This window comes from Littorina saxatilis, linkage group LG3, assembly GCF_037325665.1.
Source record: "Littorina saxatilis isolate snail1 linkage group LG3, US_GU_Lsax_2.0, whole genome shotgun sequence".
Taxonomy (NCBI): Eukaryota; Metazoa; Mollusca; class Gastropoda; order Littorinimorpha; family Littorinidae; genus Littorina; species Littorina saxatilis.
The window spans coordinates 27893796-27916295 of record NC_090247.1 but is presented as its reverse complement, the minus strand read 5'-3'; the positions used below and the strand labels follow the sequence as shown (position 1 = coordinate 27916295).

The following is a 22500-nucleotide window of genomic DNA, read 5'->3' as shown; positions in this document are numbered from 1 at the left end:
GCTTCCTGGACAGATTTATTTCTTGTACACCCCATTGCTTCCTGGACAGATTTATTTCTTGTACACCCCATTGCTTCCTGGACAGATTTATTTCTTGTACACCCCATTGCTTCCTGGACAGATTTATTTCTTGTACACCCCATTGCTTCCTGAACAGATTTATTTCTTGTACACCCCATTGCTTCCTGGACAGATTTATTTCTTGTACACCCCATTGCTTCCTGGACAGATTTATTTCTTGTACACCCCATTGCTTCCTGGACAGATTTATTTCTTGTACACCCCATTGCTTCCTGGACAGATTTATTTCTTGTACACCCCATTGCTTCCTGGACAGATTTATTTCTTGTACACCCCATTGCTTCCTGGACAGATTTATTTCTTGTACACCCCATTGCTTCCTGGACAGATTTGGTGAAAGATGCAGGAATGTTACTAGGATTAACACACGGATCAGTCTGCAACAGCAAATCCTCGTTGTCGTGTATGTAATTGGTTCTTCGCGAAAAATATAATGAACAAGTCACAATGCAGCAACACAAGATGAAACAAGTCGCGTAAGGCGAAGTAACAACATTTAGTCAAGCTGTCGAACTCACAGAATGAAACTGGTTTTTTTTCCGCCAAGACCACATACTCGTAGTTTCGTCAGTCCACCGCTCTTGGCAAAGGCAGTGAAATCGACAACCCATGCAGAATAGTGCGGTAGTGGTCGCGCTGAGCAGGATAACACGCTTTTCTGTATGTCTATTCTTTTTAGCTTACTGAGTTTGTTTTTAATCCAAACATATCATATCTATATGTTTTTGGAATCAGGGACCGACAAGGAGTAAGATGAAATTGTTTCTAAATCGATTTCGGACAATTTAATTTTAATAATAATTTTCATATTTTTAATTTTCAGAGCTTGTTTGTAATCCAAATATAACATATGTATATGTTTTTGGAATCAGAAAATGACGAAGAATAAGATGAAATTATTGTTGGATCGTTTAATAAAAAAATAATTTTAATTACAAGTTTCCGATTTTTAATGACCAAACTCATTCATTAGTGTTTAATCCACCAAGCTGAAATGCAATACCAAAGTCCGGCCTTCGTGGAAGATTGCTTTGCCAAAATTTCAATCAATTTGATTGAAAAATGAGGGTGTGACAGTGCCGCCTCAACTTTTACAAAAAGCCGGATATAACGTCATCAAAGACATTTATCAAAAAAAAAAAAAAAAAACTTCCGGGGATATCATTCCTAGAAACTCTCATGTCAAATTTCATAAAGATCGGTTCAGTAGTTTAGTCTGAATCGCTCTACACACACACACACGCACATACAGACAGACAGACAGACACACACACACACACACACACACACACACACACACGCGCACACACACACACACACACACACACACACAGACAGACAGACACACACACACACATACACCACGACCCTCGTCTCGATTCCCCCTCTATGTTAAAACATTTAGTCAAAACTTGACTAAATGTAAAAATAGACCTCCCGTTTGTAATTCAGGAGCTTGCATCTTTGTGAATCTTCGTAGGCGGTTTTGTAGTTCGTTCTTCGTCTAAAACGTAACCTCTCTAAAGACACAAGAAGAAAGACCTCTCGTTTTCAATGAAGCAATTTGCATCTTTGTGAATCTTCGTAGTCGTTTATATAGTTCGTTCTTCGAGTAAAACGTAACTCCTCTAAAGACACATGAAGGCAACACATCGCTACAGACAGGACCTCCTGTTCGCAGTGAAGTGTTTATTTAGTTCTCAGGGTGACAGTCTGTGAACAGTCGGATCAGCCGGGGATCAAGAATATTGGCTGGCGGGCGCCATGCTAGGTCACCGCTGAGCTCAACAGATCAACTTTAAAGATACTCTGATCCTCTTGAAAATGACTTCTTCCCTTTCAGTGTCGTTTTCTGTTTGTCTCTGCCATTTTCTCTTCTTTTCTGGGGGTCTCTGGTAACGTTGTATTTGTATTCATAGTCACACACACACACATAAGCACGCATGCACGCACGCACGGATGCATACGCGTACACACATAAATACGTCACACACAGAGACACACAGACACACACACGGCACACGCACGCCCGCGCATATACCCCCCCACACACACACACACACACACACAAACGCATGCACGCACGCGCACAAATACACACACACACACACACACACACAAACGCATGCACGCACGCGCACAAATACACACACACACACACACATCCAGAACATCCAGATATAGACACGCAGTGTGGAACATACACTTAGACCATTCTGGCAGACAAACAGGCAGGCTGGCATGCAGGCAGCCAGGCATACTGAACTTCGAAAATATACCGATTGTGTTATTTCATATTCTGAATGAATAGATTTTCTCAATAGATGAATGTTTATGTTAAACTTCGGCACTATACGCTATTAAGTAACTGGATGATACCACTGCCGTTTTCGCTGCAACCGTGACTGAGCTCACCAACAAAACCAGTTGTGCAATCGTGTTTAGGAGAACACGAAAGTGTCCGTTCTGCAGCATTAAATATAAGCCGTTCAAAGCTGCGAGGGTTTTAAGGTCTTAACCCGCACCATGTTCACATAGTATGGAAACAAACTACAACTGCTGAGAGTCTGCGTGTTGAATGTTGCGAGATGCGGCGAAAGAGTGTCCCCCTTTGAAGAGAAAATGTATTGCGCAAATGTGAAGATCGGTACCAAAACAAAGAATTTTTTCTCTGTTTTTTTTTCTTTTCTTCAGAAGCACGTCTGTCAATTTTCCATCAGAGCAGAAATTGAAACTGCACAAAGTAGACATTTCTCGATCCGCCTTCAGTACAGACACACAGAGATGGGAAACAGACGGACAATTTGTTAGACAGGCAGACAGACACACACACACACACACACACACACACACACACATACACACACACACACACACACACACACACACACACATACACACACACACACGCACACACACACAAACACACACACACACACACACATATATACACACACACACACACACAGACACACACACACACACACACACACCGTGGCACACACACACTGAAAGCATATGTTTATCATTTGAAATTTTTTTGGATTAATTCACATCGTCATTAAAGTAAAACTCGTATCAGGCAAACAAACAATTTTGTTTTAGACAGTTGGCCAATGCGCAGTTGTTTCCCTTAAAACTTCCGTTACGAGATATGTCTCGGAACATGCAATCTCCCGTCTGTTTCATCTCAGTTAGCTAGTAAATACAGCAGGCACCAACAAGGTATTAGCTTTCAGGCCTCAAAGCAGACTGATACCTTGCCTTCTTGTAAGATTATTCAACTAGAGGAATACCCGGCTTCGCCGGGGTGAATCGCGAGACAGAGACAGACAGCGTGGCGGTTCATCACAATCACCTCTGCAGGCGAAGTCCTGTCAAACGGGATTGAGAATTTTAGAGCTTATTTCTTAGCCCTATAATTATTATCTGTTGTGGCTTCTCAAATGCCTGAACATACAGACAGTTAGTTAAAATTAATATTAAAAGTCCTACGGTTTTGAGCCATTAAGGACTTGAGTGTTTGTCCGCTTTCAAAAAGAGGAAAGAAAGAAACAAAAAATAAGGAGAGGAGGGCAGGGGGTGGGGTTGAGTTGATAATGCTCTGTGGAATTTGTTAAAATGAAAAGTGGTTAAGATGTTTCTTGGTAAGAATTATAAGTCTGTATTCTATATCTTGAATAACGGGCTTGTAATATTATTTTTTTTTTATTTCAAATCGAGTTAAAAAGTGGAACCTTTCAGGATCACCAATAAAACCAAATAGATGAGCAAGTAAGAGGAACACGAACAATAAATCTCAAAACTTTTTACAAATAAAAGGATTAAGATGTAAGCCACGAAGGCCGTGGTAATAAAAACAATATGTACAGTTTGGCGACTAGTGGGCCTTGGGTGAGGATATGTTGTCTAGAAGGTAGTCGCTGGAATCAGGAGGGATGGCGGGAGCCACTCGACCTCAAACTGAAACACGCTGATGTGATAATCTGGGCTTAGTTATACCCACAGCCCCATGTCCGAGTCCCTGACCAGTCGGCACAGCAGCAAGCTGTGTGACCAGCCTAGAGAACTGCTACTGCGCAGATAATCCTGGGGACTCAGACCATGGAGCTGCATATGGTCATATAAGGTTTTAAAGGTAATTCTATTTGTAGCGCATGGAGCGAAAATGTGTTGAAATGAATAGGGTTCTCCACAATGGCAGGACTTGTTAAAGATATGGAAGCGGCAGCCGCCGGCACGGAGGCGTCTGAAGATAGTGAGGAGGTTTGTTGGGAGATCGGGGTGTAGATCGTTCATATCAATGGGTTGATAGGACAGAGATGTTACGTACTGACTTCGAATGAGTTTACGGATTTTACTGTAGAACTCGGTTACTGAGTAGCCGATGTTAGTGTTAGCTGGGCTAGATTCTGCCGCTTCTTTGGCAGCGACATCCGCCAGTTCATTTCCCCGGACCCCTACGTGAGAGGGGACCCAGAGAAATGATACGGATGTGCCGGATGAGATTAACTGGTGACATATAAAGAGGATTTCTCTTTGTAGCTCTGCCCGATTTGATGTGTTTCGATGCAGAGCTTGTAATGAAGAGCGCGAGTCAGAGCAGAAAACTACCGCACGCGGTGTGACTGGGAGGTCATTTATAAAAGTGCATGCCATGAGCAAGGCAAATAGCTCGGCTGAGAATATGGAGATGTCTTTATTAAGAGTATATTTCCTTGAGATTTTGAGATCTGGGATCACAAAGGCGCAGCCAACGCTGCCGTCTGCAAATTTGGATCCGTCAGTAAAGACTTTTAAATGCTCCGAGAATTTGTAGTTTAGGGTTTCTTTTGTAACAGTAGCTAGGTAGACGGGGTTATCTTTTTTGGTAGTATTATCTTCACTGTCGTATATGATAGTAGGGGTTTCCTCAAGCCAAGGCGGGTAGGAGGGCGGGGGGACCCTGGCCAGCTCACTGACCTTCACCCCGCTATCGGCTAGAATGCGGTTTACTGTGTCGGATAAGGGTAGCGTTTTGGCCAAGAGTTGAGTGCTATGTTTGGTGTTGGCCTCATAATTTTGGTGCTGAGGAAAAAAGTCAGTCAGGACCTCGCAGGCAGAGTTCTCTACCGCGTGGGCTCTGACAGCATACTGAGCTGAACGGAGTTTTATCTCATCCACAAGGGGCAGCCACCCACACTCGCTGTAGACTCGACTCTTACTCGCTTGTTGGGAGAGTCCCAGAGCTATTTTGAGCGCCCTGCACTCTATAATAGCCAGTTTTTTCATGAGCGCCGGGCGCGTCGCGAAATAAGCTTCGCACCCGTAAAGGAGGCGGGAGCGAATTAATGCCCGCACTACCTCTGTGACACACTTACGCCCTCTGGCCCAGGATTGGGACGCCAGGTAGCGTATGATATAAAGATCCTTGTTGGCCTTATTGATCAGATGTTCGATATGACTGGTCCAGTTAAGTCGGGTATCGATGATAACGCCGAGGAACTTAACTTCTGAGCTCGGTTTGATAATATCACAACCTATCTTTATACTGCAGTTCCTGTACAGTTGTCTACGGGAGACAACAAGAAAGACTGTTTTATTTGAGGCTAGTTGGAAGCCGTTGGTGTACATATATTGACAGAGGTTGTCGATTTTAGTTTGGTAAGAAGATAAGTCAACAGTGTTGGTAACTCTGTTATGGCGTGGTCTATTAGTGTCTATTAAGGCGAGGTCGTCCGCATACAGAAGTACACTGGCACCGTCAACCTTAACAGAAGTAATGTCATAGAGCATGATGCTGAATAAGTTTGGCGCGATGATACTGCCCTGGGGAACCCCCATGTCCAGCGCATGGGTTTCGGACACCGAAGAGCCCACCCGGACAGACATCTTGCGATTGCTGATGAAGTTTTTGATGAATTGGTACATGTGGCCAGAGACACCGATTCTGCCGAGTTTTAGGAGTAGACGAGCATGCCAGACGCTGTCGTACGCAGATTTAATATCAAAGAAGGTTCCAAGAAGAGAATTATTACTATGTGCCAAGGTCTTTTTGATTTTTTCAGTGACGTGCACAATGTGGTCCGCACACGAACGACCTTGCCTAAAACCTGCCTGGCATGTAGGAATGATATTGTGTTTATTGAGGTGGAACTCCAGCCTCTGGTTCACCACACGCTCAAAGATCTTGCTGAGGTGGGGGGTTAGTGATATGGGGCGGTAACTGCCAGGTAGATTGCCCGGTTTTCCGCTCTTCAATACTGCTACTACTTGTGAGTCTGACCACGCTGCGGGGATAGTATCCTTTAACCAGCATAGGTTGAAAAACTGAGTGAGCAACTTAACAAAGTTAGGTGGTAGATGTTTTATCATGTGATATGATATTGGGTCTAAACCTGTGGATTTTTTGGGGTCTTTCACAGAAGAGATGGCGTTTTGGACTTCTTTTGCCTTAAACATGCAGTTTATAGGCAACTGGTTGTCATCTGGGGGGTATGTGAAACCCTTCTCCTGATCTAACCTATAATTGAGTCGTTCAGTATCTAGGGATTTTGATTGACTATTTTTGGCAAAGGTATCTGCTAATAGGTTTGCCTTTTCAGAGTCAGTTGTGGTCATTTTATCACCCGATAGTAGTGGCTTTTCTTTAGTTCTGTATCTACATTTAAATCTGCGGATTTTCTTCCAGATTTTGCCACAGTCTTTGTAATCTTTAGTTTCTTTGTGGACAAAGTTTTCCCAGTTTTGAAGTTTAGCCTCAGCGGTGATCTGGTTAAATTGTATTTCAGCTGACTTCATATTCGTGAAGTTAGCGTCTGAGCAGTGCCTGAGATATGTCCTAATGTGATATCGCTTGTTTGCCAAGGCTTCATCACAGTCTGCATTCCACCACTCATTCCTTTTGGCCTTACAGTTAGGATTTACTGATTTAAGCGGAATGTGATTATTGGCAGCAGTGAGTATACATTGACGTATGTTATTGTAAGAGGCTTCGATGTCATCCGTAAGGAGAGTTTCCTCCCTGACACCCTCGAGCTCCGCACGGAAGCTGTCCCAATTTGCCTGTTTGTAATTGTACTTTTTTCTGACCTCCGAGTTATTGCGATTAGGGGCGAAGTGGCGGAAGGTAAGAACAATGGGTAAGTGATCGGAGCCGAGGGCGTCCGGGAAAACGTTCCAGTCGATGTCAGTGACTATGGCATTTGAGCAAAGGGAGAGATCGATTGCTGACGGGGAATGGTCAGCTCTGTCTGGAAGTCTGGTTGCCGAGCCATCGTTTAGTATACAAAAGTCAGTTTCCAAAATGACGTCAGCAAGGTTGCTATTGGCATGTTTGTATCTAGGGTTAGCAGAGTCCCACAGAGGGTGGTGATTATTAAAATCACCCATCACGCACCAGTGTGCCCTGCCATGATCCAGGGATTTTAGCCAGTCGGTAGTTCCTTTTTTATTACACCCGTGGGGGTAATATATGTTAACTATGTTGAGGTTTTTGGATCCTTTTATTTCGATTTCAACAGCACATGTACTGAGATTTTCTGAACTAGGGATGAGAGGTGCAAAGGGTTTGTAATTTAAGGAAGACTTTAGATAAATAGCTGTTTGAATGAGTTGCCCTGAGCCCTTTTGCTCTACTATGGGAGGGAAGTCAAAACCATCTATAGAAGGCAGTAGGGAGCGTTTTCTCTTGACTGACTGGATAACTAAGATGTCAGCAGAGTGATTTGATATATAATTATATAGCTGAGAGAAGTTAGAGTTGATAGAGCGACAGTTCCACTGTAATATGATAAATCCGTGACCGCTTTCACCTTGTTCAGCCATTTTAACACACACAAAGAAGGTAAGTTAAAGGGCAGATTTAAAATAGGTTAAAAAGTGGTTTTAACAGCTTTCATACAGACAGACAAAAGCCGCTAGACCCCATCACAAACAGAACTCTACAATCCACAGGTTTTTGCCCACACACACACACACAAACACACACACAGAGAAGCCGTATATATATATATGTATATCTATATCTATAAATATATAGAGATAGGTGAGAGTGTATTTTTCGCGTGGCTATAAATTGATTCGACCTTTTCACTTTGACAGTAAGAACAACTTACGGGTGCAAGGGAAGCGTTCTGGACAGCGCAGTGACATTCTAAAAATAGTTACTCAGAAACGGGAATTTGAGGTGAACGGCGCGAGACAGAGACAGACAGCGTGGCGGTTCACCACAATCACCTTTGAAGGCGAAGTCCTGTCAAACGGGATTGAGAATTTTAGAGCTTATTTCTTAGCCCTATATTATCTGCTGTGGCTTTTCACATGCCAGAACATACAGACAGACAATAGCCGCTAGACCACATCACAAACAGAACTCTACAATACACAGGTTTTTGCCCACACACGCACACAAACACACACACACACAGAGAAGCCGTATATATATATGCATATCTGTATCTATAAATATATAGAGATAGGTGAGAGTGTATTTTTCGCGTGGCTATAAATTGATTCGACCTTTTCACTTTGACAGTAAGAACAACTTACGGGTGCAAGGGAAGCGTTGTGGACAGCGCAGTGGACAGCGCAGTGACATTCTAAAAATAGTAATAGTAAGTTACAAACGGGAAAGCCACACGAAGGAAGGGAGATAAACGCCAAACACTGGAGAAGATAAGGAAGAGTTACTTATAATGGTGAAATGAACACAAAAACCCAAATCAGTTCAGCGCTGCGCGCTGAGAGCACGTGTTGAAATATCTCATCGATGATATTGTGTCCGGGGTGTAGCTGAATACGGTGTCCAAATTTGAAAAAGATCCACCGAGAACTTTGGCGTTGTGATGTGGTGTAGCGGCTATGGTGTGTCGGTATGGGGGCCCGGGTAGCTGAGGTGGAACCAAAATAGCTGAGGTGGAGCCAAAATCGGTTCAGCGCTGCGCGCTGAGAGCACGTGTTGAAATATCTCATCGATGAGGTTGTGTCCGGGGTCTCTCTGAATAAGCCCACCAAATTTGAAGCAGATCCATCGAGAACTTTGGCCGTGCATCGCGCACAGACAGACACACAGACACACAGACACACAGACACTAGTCGTATATATATATAGATAACAACTGCCCGGATAATATGACGCAGATACGGCCTAAAAGCATAAGCGATCTGGCAATGCACAGGCAACTCCAAGTCAATGTCGTAACATGCAAATTCGTAATTCGTTCTTTCCTTTGGTTGACTCGAGGTGAATAGAAGGACCGAAACTCAAATGCACTGACGTAGTTATTGCGACACTTAGTTTTTGGAAAATGTCGGAAAATAAGGTTATGTGTACTCTACGGTCTCTGGTTATATCCACATCTACGGTCTCTGGTTATATCCACATCTACGGTCTCTGGTTATATCCACATCTACGGTCTCTGGTTATATCCACATCTACGGTCTCTGGTTATATCCACATCTACGGTCTCTGGTTATATCCACATCTACGGTCTCTGGTTATATCCACATCTACGGTCTCTGGTTATATCCACAAAGACAATTCCATTAGATCCGCCGTAGTTGTGGTTTTTGTGCGGGAGATATCCATTTAAAAAAGTATAATTTTATCAGTTTTGAGGGTTTATTTTGTTGTTTTTTCTCGATGAGATGACATGACTGACGTACACTATCACTAACGCTTCGAACAAGCCAATTGTTTTTGAATGTACTCAGTTTTGAGTGACATATACATGCATCTTGCTTTCAATCGTTCTGATCACTTGAAGTTCACGAAACAAACGTATGGGGGGAAAACAAAATTCTCCACTTTTTCACATCGAAACGCACGACAGAACACCGCCTTATCGCGTTATACATTTTTACTTTTTAATTACGAAAGGTACATGTGTTTCAGTGAGTATCAGAATTCGCGGGCTAGTAACGTGATGCCTGTGATCGTGATTTGTGATCTGTCGAGTGTTTGTTAGCATATTTAAAAAAAAAAAGTGGTTCGTTAATTTTTGCGTTTAGTATATTAAACAGATTTCTAAGACCATAAGATATTTATTACATTACTTCCTGTATGGAAGATAAAAAATCAGTGAACAACCATTGCATAACTTCCACCAACTTTCCTTGCTTGAAATATCTGGCTTCGGTTAATTTCCCACCTGTTCAGACTCTGGCTCCAGGTAAACACAGCGGTCTCCATATGATATTGGCACTCGGGCGTATTTGGCAGACTGACGAAACGCCTTCTCACAAGGTTATTCAATCATAACCTCCCAGAGAATGTGAGACAGATCGAGCCTATTTTTGTGTTCGGGTTGTTTTGGTACACTCCAGGTGTGGCCGTGTGTGAAATGATGAAGACGTTTGTGATTTGTTTGTTTGTTTGCTTAACGCCCTGTCCACCACAAAGGGTGATATCAGGGCGGTGCTGCTTTGACAGTTAACGTGCGCCACACACAAGACAGAAGGCGCAGCACAGGCTTCATGTCTCACCCAGTCACACTATTCTGACACCGGACCAACCAGTCCTAGCACTAACCCCATACTGCCAGACGCCAGGCGGAGCAGCCACAAGATTGCCAATTGTAAAGTCTTAGGTATGACCCGGCCGGGGTTCGAACCCACGAGCTCCCGCTCACTGGGCGGACGCCGTTACCACTAGGCCACCATGTTGCGGTGACGACGTTTGTGATGATGATTGTTGTTGTTGATGGTGGTGATGATGATGATGATGATGATGATGACGATTATGATGATGACGACGACGACGACGATGATGATGATGATGATGATGATGCTGCTGCAGCTGCTGCTGCTGCTGATAATGATGACGATGACGACGATGATAATGAGAAAGCTGTATCTAGCAACCTAAAAACGACCATACTCCTGTTATTTTTTGATTTTTAATCTATCTTTGCATACAGGTTTGTGTGTGTGTGTGTGTGTGTGTGTGTGTGTGTGTGTGTGTGTGTGTGTGTATGTGTGTGTGTGTGTGTGTGTGTTACTTAAACATAAAATGTTTGATATACCATCACATTTTTACCTGATTGAACCGCCTGGCTTCAAGGCGTTTCTTGACTCTTTCATCTCTCAGGTGGCACAGGTAAACACAGCAGGTACCACACGATATCGGCATTCGGGTGGTATACTGTGACGCAATCATAACCCCCATAAACTGGTTAGACAGATATAGGGCTGATTTGTGTGTGCACAGTGTTTTGGTAAACCAGACCCAGTAGAAGCGTGTGCACACAGAGACAGAGGGGGCTACCTTTTCAGAGAGGGGAACATTTAGAGTGGTGTGGTGGATTTTACAAGAACATTTTTCGTTTCGGTTGTGAGTGTGTTTCATATTCTGATTTCCAGGTGGGTGAGATGTTTTGATTGACGGGTTTATTGATTTGTTTATTGGTTGATTATGATTGATCAATACATTTAATCATTCGATTGATTGCTTAATTATTAGTTAGTATGTGGTAAGAGAGAGGGAAAGAGAGAGAGAGATAGATAGAGAGAGAGAGAGAGAGAGAGAGAGAGAGAGAGAGAGAGAGAGAGAGAGAGAGAGAGAGAGAGAGAGAGAGAGTGCTAGTATAAATATTTAACCATTTTTTTCTACACCTATCCCTCAAAATCTTTTCAAAGTCGCCTATGGCAGCTGTTAATATTCCTTCCTTTACTGCTAGCACGCTCAGCTGAAAGATTCAATGTTTTAGATACAGAGATCCTAATGGAAGTGATGTTTTCTATGTGTGTATACTACTCTCCTGCGAGTTCAAAAACAATTTAGCGCTTTGTGTAAGATACAAGGTCGGTTTAATTCAAATTCCTAAGTGAGCAGGGAACGTAAGTCGTTTGAATCATTAAAAATAGTGTTTATTCGTACTTAATAACCCTTACAAAAGAAAGGTGGGTACGAATAAGCTGTCTACTGGGCAAGGAGATGGGGAAGTGGTGAAGGGGGGGGGGGGGGGGGCGGACAACCATTTTTACCTTGTAAAGTATACCTTTAAAATAGCTGTCGGCGGCACCGACCCTAAAGTTCAGATTCCCCATGCATCAAGAAATGTGTATGGGGTGTTGGTGTAAACAGCTTGTTCTTTTAATGCAGCTGCACAGATAAACATGGACAGCAATTGCCCCTGAGATCATTACTCCACGTCTTCTTTAGAATGTTGAACTCATAGGTTTATTGCTTGATATAGGGAACTGGTAAGTCTTTAAGGTGCCGGTAAAATTCAAATCAGTAACGGCCAGAATTGTTCGAGGATCCCCGCATCTCATCTTAGTGACCGACTCGAACTACTAAAGATATGTTGGTGACTTTTTGTGGCCAATACTTCAGAAATATTTCAGATATCGAGGCGAATCTCTCCGGCTCCGTGCAGCGTTTTGCAACCAAAAAAAATCGTTTAATGTGTATATCTCTGGCAAGAAACTGTACAGGGTTCCGGGTTTCCCCTTGAAGGCTGTCTGCTGTCTGTATGTCAACAAGCCATCAATAACCAAAGTGACAAACTGAACTCAGTGACTGAAAGCAGAGGAGAGTCTGCATGCACACTAGTACAGCTGATTTCAACAAGACACTTCAAAGAACATGTGTTCTCAAAGATCTCTGTTACCGCGTCAAAGCAAAAGAATTCAGTAGCTTAGTCCTGTACCTGTCTGATCACGTGTCTCCTGATAACGCTGTCATTTCTACCTTGCAGGTTACCAGGGGGTCTGGACACGCCCACACCTAGCGGGAGGGGGAGCGGAGGTACCAACCAAGGATAGTGCTGTACCTCCACGACTCATCTCCCCAGGTCGACACACTGGGAAACATTGCTGCAACCATGGCCAAGTCTTGCGAACATCCTTTGCATTGTGGAAGTTCACAGAGAAAGATTATCAAGTGTTGTGAAGGCGGTATGAACTTCTGGACTTCTTCGCAACGAAATGTGCGCAGTATAGTATTCTGGGAGAAGATCGTACACCGTCTGTTTGAGGGTGACACCTGTACGGTAATGTACACTGCAACAAAGAATCAACCAGACAACAGGAGCAACAATAGCACAAACTACAACGGGCATCACTTTGACAGAGTTCAAGTCTAGCTCATTGCTTCACCCTGAAAACTACCCCCACGGCAAAGACTTTATTTTTGGCTCTACTGTAACTGTTGGTGTTCCGTCAGCTAGTGAGCAGTAAAACTGACGACGGGATTTTTGGGGATTCGAAAAATGAAGTAGATCACGCATCTTCAAGTTGTGCATCATCGGCTTCGACAGTTCCGAATCTCACGTGCCTATCATGCAGGACATTTTCAACATTTCATCGTCCGAGACTTACCAACTCCAATCAAGAAAAACGATACAGGCAAAACGTAATCAGTCCCCACAGTATTTAATCATCTGAGTGATGTTCAAAAGCAATGCCTCACCAATGCACAGCACCCGAATCGACGAAAGTGCCAGCAGTTTTCGATGGACATGTTCTTCACTTTTGATGCCATACGCGCAATCTTCGTCTCTTTTATGTTCTCCGGAAACCCAGTGTCGCTATCTTGGTGAATAACCCTCGTCCAAGAACCCTTGCTTCCGAGCTGTAAGTTTCCGCAAGACTGAACATTACAACGGTAAAACAGCAGCATTGGTATTTCTTCTCTACCGGATCCACACGTCTAGGCAAGAAGGCGACCCGAGCTTTTTTCGTGATAAGGTAAGGACCGGGTTCCGCTCGGAATGGCTCCCGGTAGCCCCCAATCAAGTTGACCCATCAGTGTGAAGCCCGCGTTTATCAGTGTGTTTATGCGCACGACGGGTCGGGCTTTTTTGTTTTGAAAAGGTTATCTCCACGGTAAAAGCCTGCTGAGTTTGCCACTTTTAAGTTGTGAGGCTCACCCACCGAGTTTCATTTAGACTATCTGGTTATTGCAACATAGTTCCAAGCTGTAACTTTGACTTCAAGTCGAACCTGGGGGTAGCCTGTGTGGTTCAGGTGTGGTTGACTCGATTGCGGGTCCCTAAGAGTTGGTGTTGATACGATTACACCAAAGAGGCACGTTGCAAGACGAGGGGAATGTTTTAGTTACGACACAAGCAAATGCTCGATTAGTGTTGATGCGTATGTCGATGTATGCGGCATTTGTGTATGTGTGTAACTGATTGTGTGTGGGCGGTAGGAGAGAGAGAGAGAGAGAGAGAGAGAGAGAGAGAGAGAGAGAGAGAGAGAGAGAGAGAGAGAGAGAGAGAGAGAGAGAGAGGGTACGTGTGTGTATGTGTGTGTGTGTAAATGTGTGTGTGTGTTAGGGAGCGTTTGTGTGTGCGTGCCTGCGAGTCTGTGGCTGTGCCGCGGCATGACCGATGACAACAAAAATGACAGGGACGAAAGTAACGATGATGACAACAGCAATAATAGTTATTGAGCGCAATAAGATGATAATTATCTCACCCAAAACGTGTCTCTTTTTTTCACAGGGGAACAACAAAAGTAAGAGCCTTCCACCGTGGACCCGTACACAAGAAGAAACCGCTCAGCACCTTACGACACGTCATCAGACAAGCATCTTTCTTGGTTATCGAATCAAACGTTTCGCAGTAATTGGTCACACAAGAACTTGGGGTATGTGTGATTTTGCTTTCTTACATCTCCCCCCTCCCTCCAATCTCTTCCTTCTCAGCTGTCCGTCGCTTCGTAAAGGTTGGACTTTCTGCATCCACGTGTATGCGTGTGTTTGTTTGTGGATTTCTATTCGTGCCATATACTTTTGAAGATGGGTATATACGTAATTATTTTGTTTTTTTGCGCTGGATGCACATTGAAGTACGCAGTCTGTCCCTGTAAAGAATGACAAGGTGGCATTTCATGATTAAGGGCATGATTAGCACTACTAATCCCGGCTGGGTTTGAGAGAGAGAGAGAGAGAGAGAGAGAGAGAGAGAGAGAGAGAGAGAGAGAGAGAGAGAGAGAGAGAGAGAGAGAGAGAGAGAACAAGAACAAGAACAATTCTTTATTTAACGAGGGTAATAGAGTAAGCAGTGATCTGCAGTGAGAGGGGGGGGGGGGGGGGGGTTGAAATACGAATTATATAGGCATACAAGGCTGCATAGTACACATTTATGTGTTAGTTTATGCAGATTATTTAGCATTTAATTAATGGTAGCAATGGTTTACAAACATTCACAAGCAGACGAACGACCGCTTTTTTCAAATATATTCAAATAGGGTGCACTGGTACCAAAAGCTGGCAAACATACTATGACAAAAACCATCCAGTCTGTGACTAGAGTCATGAAAATGCCAGGGTGACGTTTAGGATCAGCTGAGCGCTATTTCAGCCTGATATTCTCCGTAGTTTTATACTGATAGTAGGATACTTTTTTTTAGCTTGAGTTTTCAGTAAATCTTCGAAAGATTAAACAGCTAAAAGCGGCCAACTTTTGGACGCAAAACTCCACGTGAAGTTCAGATAGTCACCCTCTGAGATGAAAGGTTTATGGACTAGCTGATATTTCTTGTTTTGGGTAAAAAGATAGTCTTATGATCGTTTTACAAAAATCCATATATGTATGAGTAATCTTCTCAAGAATAAACTTGAGTCTACATCCAACCTCTGTTTCTAAGATTTAAACTGTTTCACGTTATTGTTATATTCATTAACAACGTTTTTTGTTTTACCGATTCATTGAAATCAATTAATTTTAATTTAATGTACCTGTGCTTACCTGTCCAGCTGTCTCCCGTAGTAGAGAGAAAAAGAAAGTGCTGACCAATAAACATTAAAAAATCTATGATAGTTACAAGTTATTCGGTCAAGTTATAAAAGATTATGTTATACTTTTGAAATGTAAATTACAGCTTTTAGATGGCAGGTCATTAGGACAGGTGCTTCCTGCCATAGGAGGGGCCAGTATTTCTATCTTGAGAAGGGGAGACTAAATTTATTTCAGCCGGGTTGAAAATCCATCATCAGTAATGACGTGGAGGGCCAACACACGTGCGCAAGTCTTGACGTTTTGATGAGAAAAACACCAACAGTGTTAAGAGTCACGCCTCTTTGATCACCAAACGCTTAACGGCTCCCCTACTTGTTATGGCTCAGTGATGATACCTGTGTCCACGCCCGAGAATGTGAAGGGAAGGGTGTTACGCAGTTTGATTAGCTGGCACTATCCATCTGTTACACTTTGTGTTGAAACAAGTTTAAAAAAAAACCCACCAAAAAAACAAAAACGGTTTAGTTTATGGAACGTTTAATTAACTATAAACAAAACGAAACATTCGCTAGAACTTCGAACTATCTTTATATTACATCATAAAACAAGTACATAAAGTTTATAAAGGTCTTGAAATTCGGATTTCTTCTCAGGGCGTGTTTAAAAATATGATCCAAAGTTTTGGCCTTGAAATCTAAAAATAACCTCAGAAAACACCAATGTATGCTATAAACCCAGCACTTGAAGAAGCCAACGCCAAATAAATTTTACACGAAGCCTGTTCAGTGGAAAAATGGTCATTGACATACGTGTCAATAATTCGACACAAGTTCCCCTTAGTGACGGCACAGTGAAGCAGCTAGGCTGTAGCTTTTTGGCATGTGCCCTGAAAAGCAGCTAGGCTGTATATTTTTGGCATGGGCCCTGAAAAGCAGCTAGGCTGTAGATTTTTGGCATGGGCCCTGAAAAGCAGCTATAGGCTGTAGATGTTTGGCATGGGCCCTGAAAAGCAGCTAGGCTGTAGATTTTTGGCATGGGCCCTGAAAAGCAGCTAGGCTGTAGATTTTTGGCATGGGCCCTGAAAAGCAGCTAGGCTGTAGATTTTTGGCATGGGCCCTGAAAAGCAGCTAGGCTGTAGATTTTTGGCATGGGCCCTGAAAAGCAGCTATAGGCTGTAGATTTTTGGCATGGGCCCTGAAAAGCAGTTAGGCTGTAGATTTTTGGCATGGGCCCTGAAACAATATCGTTAGTGTATGCAAACGCCTGGGCAGATCTGTGAAGGTGGACATGGTTGTCTTACGCAGGAAGCACTGTGCCTCCAAGACATAAGACACATAGGGATCCCCGAACTGTGCGCCTCTTCTTCTTGTAAGCACTAGAATCCCCCCAAAACGTGCTAGAAATTCTTATTCTGAAAAGAGCGGATCCCGGGACGCACTAAATTTGAGTTATCATACCCACCATCGCTGCTGATCTCCAGACTGCAGTCGTCGGCTAGTTTCCATACAGAACGGACATACAAGAACGTACACTAGGCTAGATTTCGAAGATGCGAAAATGCTCTGCCAGATCAGTCTTTACAGACGCAAATGTACTGAGTAAATGTAACAGATATCACACATAACGCCTTTGTGTAGGTCTTAAAGAACTTCCGAAAGTCTTCCTTGTCTTGGGACCCTCTAAAGTTTCGCTGAAAGCTGGGTCCTAAGACCACTAACACTTCAAATTAGGGATCTCGGGACCCTCTAAAGTCCCGCTGAAAGCTGGGTCCTAAGACCACTAACACTTCAAATTAGGGATCTCGGGACCCTCTAAAGTTCCGCTGAAAGCTGGGTCCTAAGACCACTAACACTTCAAATTAGGGATCTCGGGACCCTCTAGAGTTCCGCTGAAAGCTGAGTCCTAAGACCACTAACACTTCAAATTAGGGATCTCGGGACCCTCTAAAGTTCCGCTGAAAGCTGGGTCCTAAGACCACTAACACTTCAAATTAGGGATCTCGGGACCCTCTAAAGTTCCGCTGAAAGCTGGGTCCTAAGACCACTAACACTTCAAATTAAGGATCTCGGGACCCTCTAAAGTTCTGCTGAAAGCTGGGTCTTAAGATCACTAACATTTCAAATTAGGGATCTTGGGACCCTCTAAAGTTCCGCTGAAAGCTGGGTCCTAAGACCACTAACATTTCAAATTAGGGATCTCGGGACCCTCTAAAGTTCCGCTGAAAGCTGGGTCCTAAGACCACAAACACTTCAAATTAGGGATCTTGGGACCCTCTAAAGTTCCGCTGAAAGCTGGGTCCTAAGACCACTAACACTTCAAATTAGGGATCTCGGGACCCTCTAAAGTTCCGCTGAAAGCTGGGTCCTAAGACCACTAACAATTCAAATTAGGGATCTCGGGACCCTCTAAAGTTCCGCTGAAAGCTGGGTCCTAAGACCACTAACATTTCAAATTGGGGATCTCGGGACCCTGTAGGCTGCTTAAACCCAATTCTGGACGGATGAACTTATGAGGCTGAGATGTGGAACAGAAGCAAGACAGTCAAGCCATATCCATTATCTATTTGTCCTGGCCTGGGCGGGTGGATCATTCCTGGTAAACATTTTTTATCGCCTTTGTAGAACGTTACGAAGAACGTTACGTACTGATTTCACGCTGGGCTCATGTATCTTTTGGCATGAGGATCCAACAAACAAATCCACGCAGACCCCCTAAATGTTCAAAGAACAGTGACGTCATTGTGATTAAAATGAGAATTAATGGTTAGGGTGGATGGAGTACGTATTATTCTGAGTCATCTTGTGCGTTGGAGAACAGACGATAGAAAGAGTCTCACGGTGTTACAAGACGAGAGAGAGAGAGAGAGAGAGAGAGAGAGAGAGAGAGAGAGAGAGAGAGAGAGAGAGAGATAGAGAGAGGAGAGAGAGAGAGAGAGGAGAGAGAGAGAGAGAGAGAGAGAGAGAGAGAGGGAGAGAGAGAGAGAGAGAGAGAGAGAGGGGAGAGAGAGAGAGAGGGAGAGGGAGAGAGAGAGAGAGGGAGAGAGAGAGGGAAAGGGAGAGAGAGGGGGATAGAGAGAAATAGAGAGAGAGAGGAGAGAGAGAGAGAGAGAGAGAGAGAGATAGAGAGAGGGGGGGGGGGGGGGGGAGGGGGGATCTGAATAGCTTTCTTCATGAAAAAACACACACCACCAGACCCCAATAACAAAAGCAGTCTGTACTCGGCATCAGCAGAACCCCGGACCTATACGTACAACACCCCATTCTTCAAAGACTCCGTTGTTTTGTCCCACAAAAAGACAGATCGTCTGCCATGGGTGCTTGGCAGAAAATAAAGACTGAGCGTGCATTAGCGGCGGCTGCTCAAAGGTACAATTATATAAATACCCCCCATGTTTATCTGCAAACATTCCCCCGGGTAGGTGTGCCGTAGCGGTCAGCCAAGGGAGTTAAAGGTGTTTTCCTGCTAAGTGCTTTAAATTGTACTGCGTATGTGGTTAATTTTAATTTAGATTTGTGCCAGTACGGGTTTACACGGGCCAACAGAAAATGTCCTAAACACGTTTGTCAAAGAGTTGAATTAACACAGAAGACAGGAAGTCCCCAACGGTTCCAAAACGTTTTCAACCGCCGTGTTTCTTCAATTGCGTGACGTTCATCTTGTATGAAAGAAGATTTTTCATTGGTCCGTGAGTTATCTTTTGCTTAATTCTAATTTTATTATGTTTTATGGTATTTGTTTTCACGTTCATTTTATGAAACTTTGATTTTACACACTAAACATCACTTTTTTTTAAATTTTCAGATTGTTATTATTTTAGTGAAGGTCGATTTGAACTGATAATGCCCATGTGTCTGTCTGTGATTGTTGAGGTTGTGTTTTTAATAGCGACAACATAAATATGTATGTGTACGTATACGGCATGCGTTTTTCTTTTTATATTTCTAACGCCTGTTCTTGCAATGAGTAAGAAAAGAGACTGGTCGCAAGTTTTGGACTCAAATTAATTTGGCGAAATCCACTTCTTGAAGTCTACTTCACGAAGTTGGCTGCACGGAGCTCTGACATTGTATTTTCAATGCAAAAAAACCAAACTTCTCGAAGTCGACTTCGGGCTCAAATAAGGATAGCCTTCACTTTGGCGTATAATGAATACTGAATTTGTGTTTGTTCCTTGTTTAACCCTCTCCTCTGCTTACCCCGATTTCCCTTTCGTTTTGAATTCGAAACTGCGCTCGGACTGTACTTAGTTTCACCAAAAAGACCAAGAAGCACTGTACTCACGTTAAAATGACGAACACGGAACAAATAACGGCGACGTTGCAACCTCTTGGGTCTTCCTTCTTCCGTGTTCGTCATTTTAACGTGAGTACAGTGCTTTTTGGTCTTTTTGTTGTTCGCTCTCCCGTGCAGTCGCCATTGTTTATTTAGTTTCACCTGCAAGTGATCTCCGCATCATAAGTGTAGTTCGTGTTCACGAAAAATCGTATAGACAGAGCTTTTATCAGTTCATGAAATATCGAGAAAAAAACTGAAATATATCCAGATACATCTTTAACATCCACCCACGGATGTGTACGTCGCAGAGTGATAGATATATACACAAATATCAGCCTGTCCCACCCCGCGTATTGTCGGCCAACAGCCCGTGCGCCGTCAGATATATCACGATATCGGCACCGGCGCCTCCCGTCAGGTAGACCCCGCTGGCACACCCCTACCCGCCTGTACACGCAAATGAGAAGCGATTAAGACGGTAAGCTGCCCGTGCGTAAGCGATCTCTGGCATCCTAGGTTGATTTGGCACGGTTTCGGTGAATCTGTGCAAGTTTTAGGTTTGTAGTCGTTCTGCGAGATAAGGGAGATGATGTTGAAGTGAGAGGAGATGGATTACGTCCCTTTTGGCGTTTGCCAGCAATTTTACTGTTTTTGAGATAAACTTGAAGTTGTTTTTGCCGTTTCTCGGATTCAAGGTTTTGAATTTAAAATTGTGAGTAAGCGTGGTTATAGACAACGCGCACGTGGTAAAGAGCGCGTTTGGGCGAGGCTGAGTCAACATTAAAGGTTGAGATTAAACACACACATTCACTGACACACCGCATACGCACACACACACACACACACACACTGACTCGGACACACGCACACACGGCACACACACACACACACACACACACACGGTACACACACACACACACATACACACACACACACACACACACACACACACACACACACACACACACACACACAAACACTGACTCACTAAACCCCAATACGCTCCCCTTTTCCCCGTCGAGGCACTAATATAAATTATTTTCAAAATTAAATTACCGTCAAATTGTTTTTTCTTTTACATTTTCCAAACGGCTTCTTTTTCTACCTTGATACTGACATCTCATTTAAACGGGCGGGAAAAAAGCGTTCCGCTCCAGTCTAGTGCTACTGCTCAGCAAAGAGGAAAAACTGATCTGATGATGAGTTAGAACAGGTAAGAGCAGCAAGGTTTCACCGGTAGTTACACGGTGGCTACAGGTGGAAACAAATTTGCCCCCCCCCCCCCCACTCCATCCTTCCCCTGTTTCTTAATCCCCCCCCCCCCCCCTCCAGTTTCTGCTGCACTGGAGCCACTGTTTTCGCGCCTGGCCTCCTTCTATAGCGCGTGCTCACACAGCGAGAGGGCAGAGTGACGTCATAGCAGGCACGTGCAATACAGTAGCATTGAAGCGAGGGCGGAGAGAGTTTTTTCTTGTGCTTGGTACTGGTACATGTATAAGCACACACACACACTGTGGGCGCGAGAGGTGTTCCAGAGTTTTGATTGTTCAAGTGTGTGTGATGTTTTCTGTTTTTGATGCTGGTGCCGCAGCATTTCTGACTGATTCGGATAGGTCAGGTGTTCTTATGTGTTACTGATGCCGCAGAGACGTATGACAGTAACAAATCATTGACAACAGGTTTTTCTTCTCCAAAGTTTCCTGCTTTGGTGGTGCTGTTGAATCGGATAGTTCAGGCGTGCCTGTGTGTGGTACAAGGAAAACTTGATTCAATGCAACATGTCAGTGCAGGAAAACGTTATTGACAAAACAATGTCCTCAAGTTACTGGTGAGAAAATGTGCGTTTTTTATGGTGCCGCATTTTCTGAGTGAGCTGGATGGTTCATTGGGATGTTTTTTGTGTGTGGTACAGGTAAAGATTCTATTGTATATGTGTGAAAAGAAAAAGTAACTGGCAATGTTTTCCGTCCTTCGTTGTCTTTATGATGAAGGGACAAAGACATTACTTTTTGTGACGATAAAGTGAACAAGTTGTTACAATGTGTGATGGTGTTTTGAAGGAGATGTTTCGTTGTTTCAAGTTAAATGCTAGCTTACCTGTTTTTGTTGTTCAGAGATAGAGTGCAGTCGGTTTGAACATGCAGTCTGTGTTTCACTGTATAGGTCCGCCTGCATGGATGAATACATTCTGATCAGTCATCGCTCAACGGCTATCGCCAGTTATCTCTCTGACCGGACGCTAAAGTCCTACGCGAATCTATCAAACCAAGAATACAGAGTTATCTCCCATATGTTGTTCTCGAGCAGTGTTCGCGAGACGAAAATGATTGCAGATTGGCCGACTTCGACAGTGATCTCCGTTCTGATCTTCACAGTTATGATAAAGATATCGTTCTAAGGTCAAAACAAGTCGAAATTGTGGGACTGCTGCCGGAAGGAGACCGTTATAAAGTTGGCCAACAAATTATTGCAACAA

At 43.6% G+C, this 22500-nt stretch overlaps 1 protein-coding gene across 3 annotated transcripts in view; it reads left to right on the top strand.

Moving 5' to 3' along the window:
- The window catches only part of LOC138962050 (serine-rich adhesin for platelets-like), a 68394-nt gene that overhangs the window by 10312 nt on the left and 35582 nt on the right, over positions 1 to 22500 (top strand). For 2 of the 3 annotated variants that reach the window (XM_070333747.1, XM_070333750.1), the window contains exons 2-3: positions 12762 to 13752; positions 14511 to 14655. The gene's annotated coding sequence lies outside the window, so the exon portion shown is untranslated. Of the gene's footprint in view, positions 1 to 11313; positions 11422 to 12761; positions 13753 to 14510; positions 14656 to 22500 lie in introns of those variants that run through there. The other variant, XM_070333748.1, reaches the window with a different exon arrangement.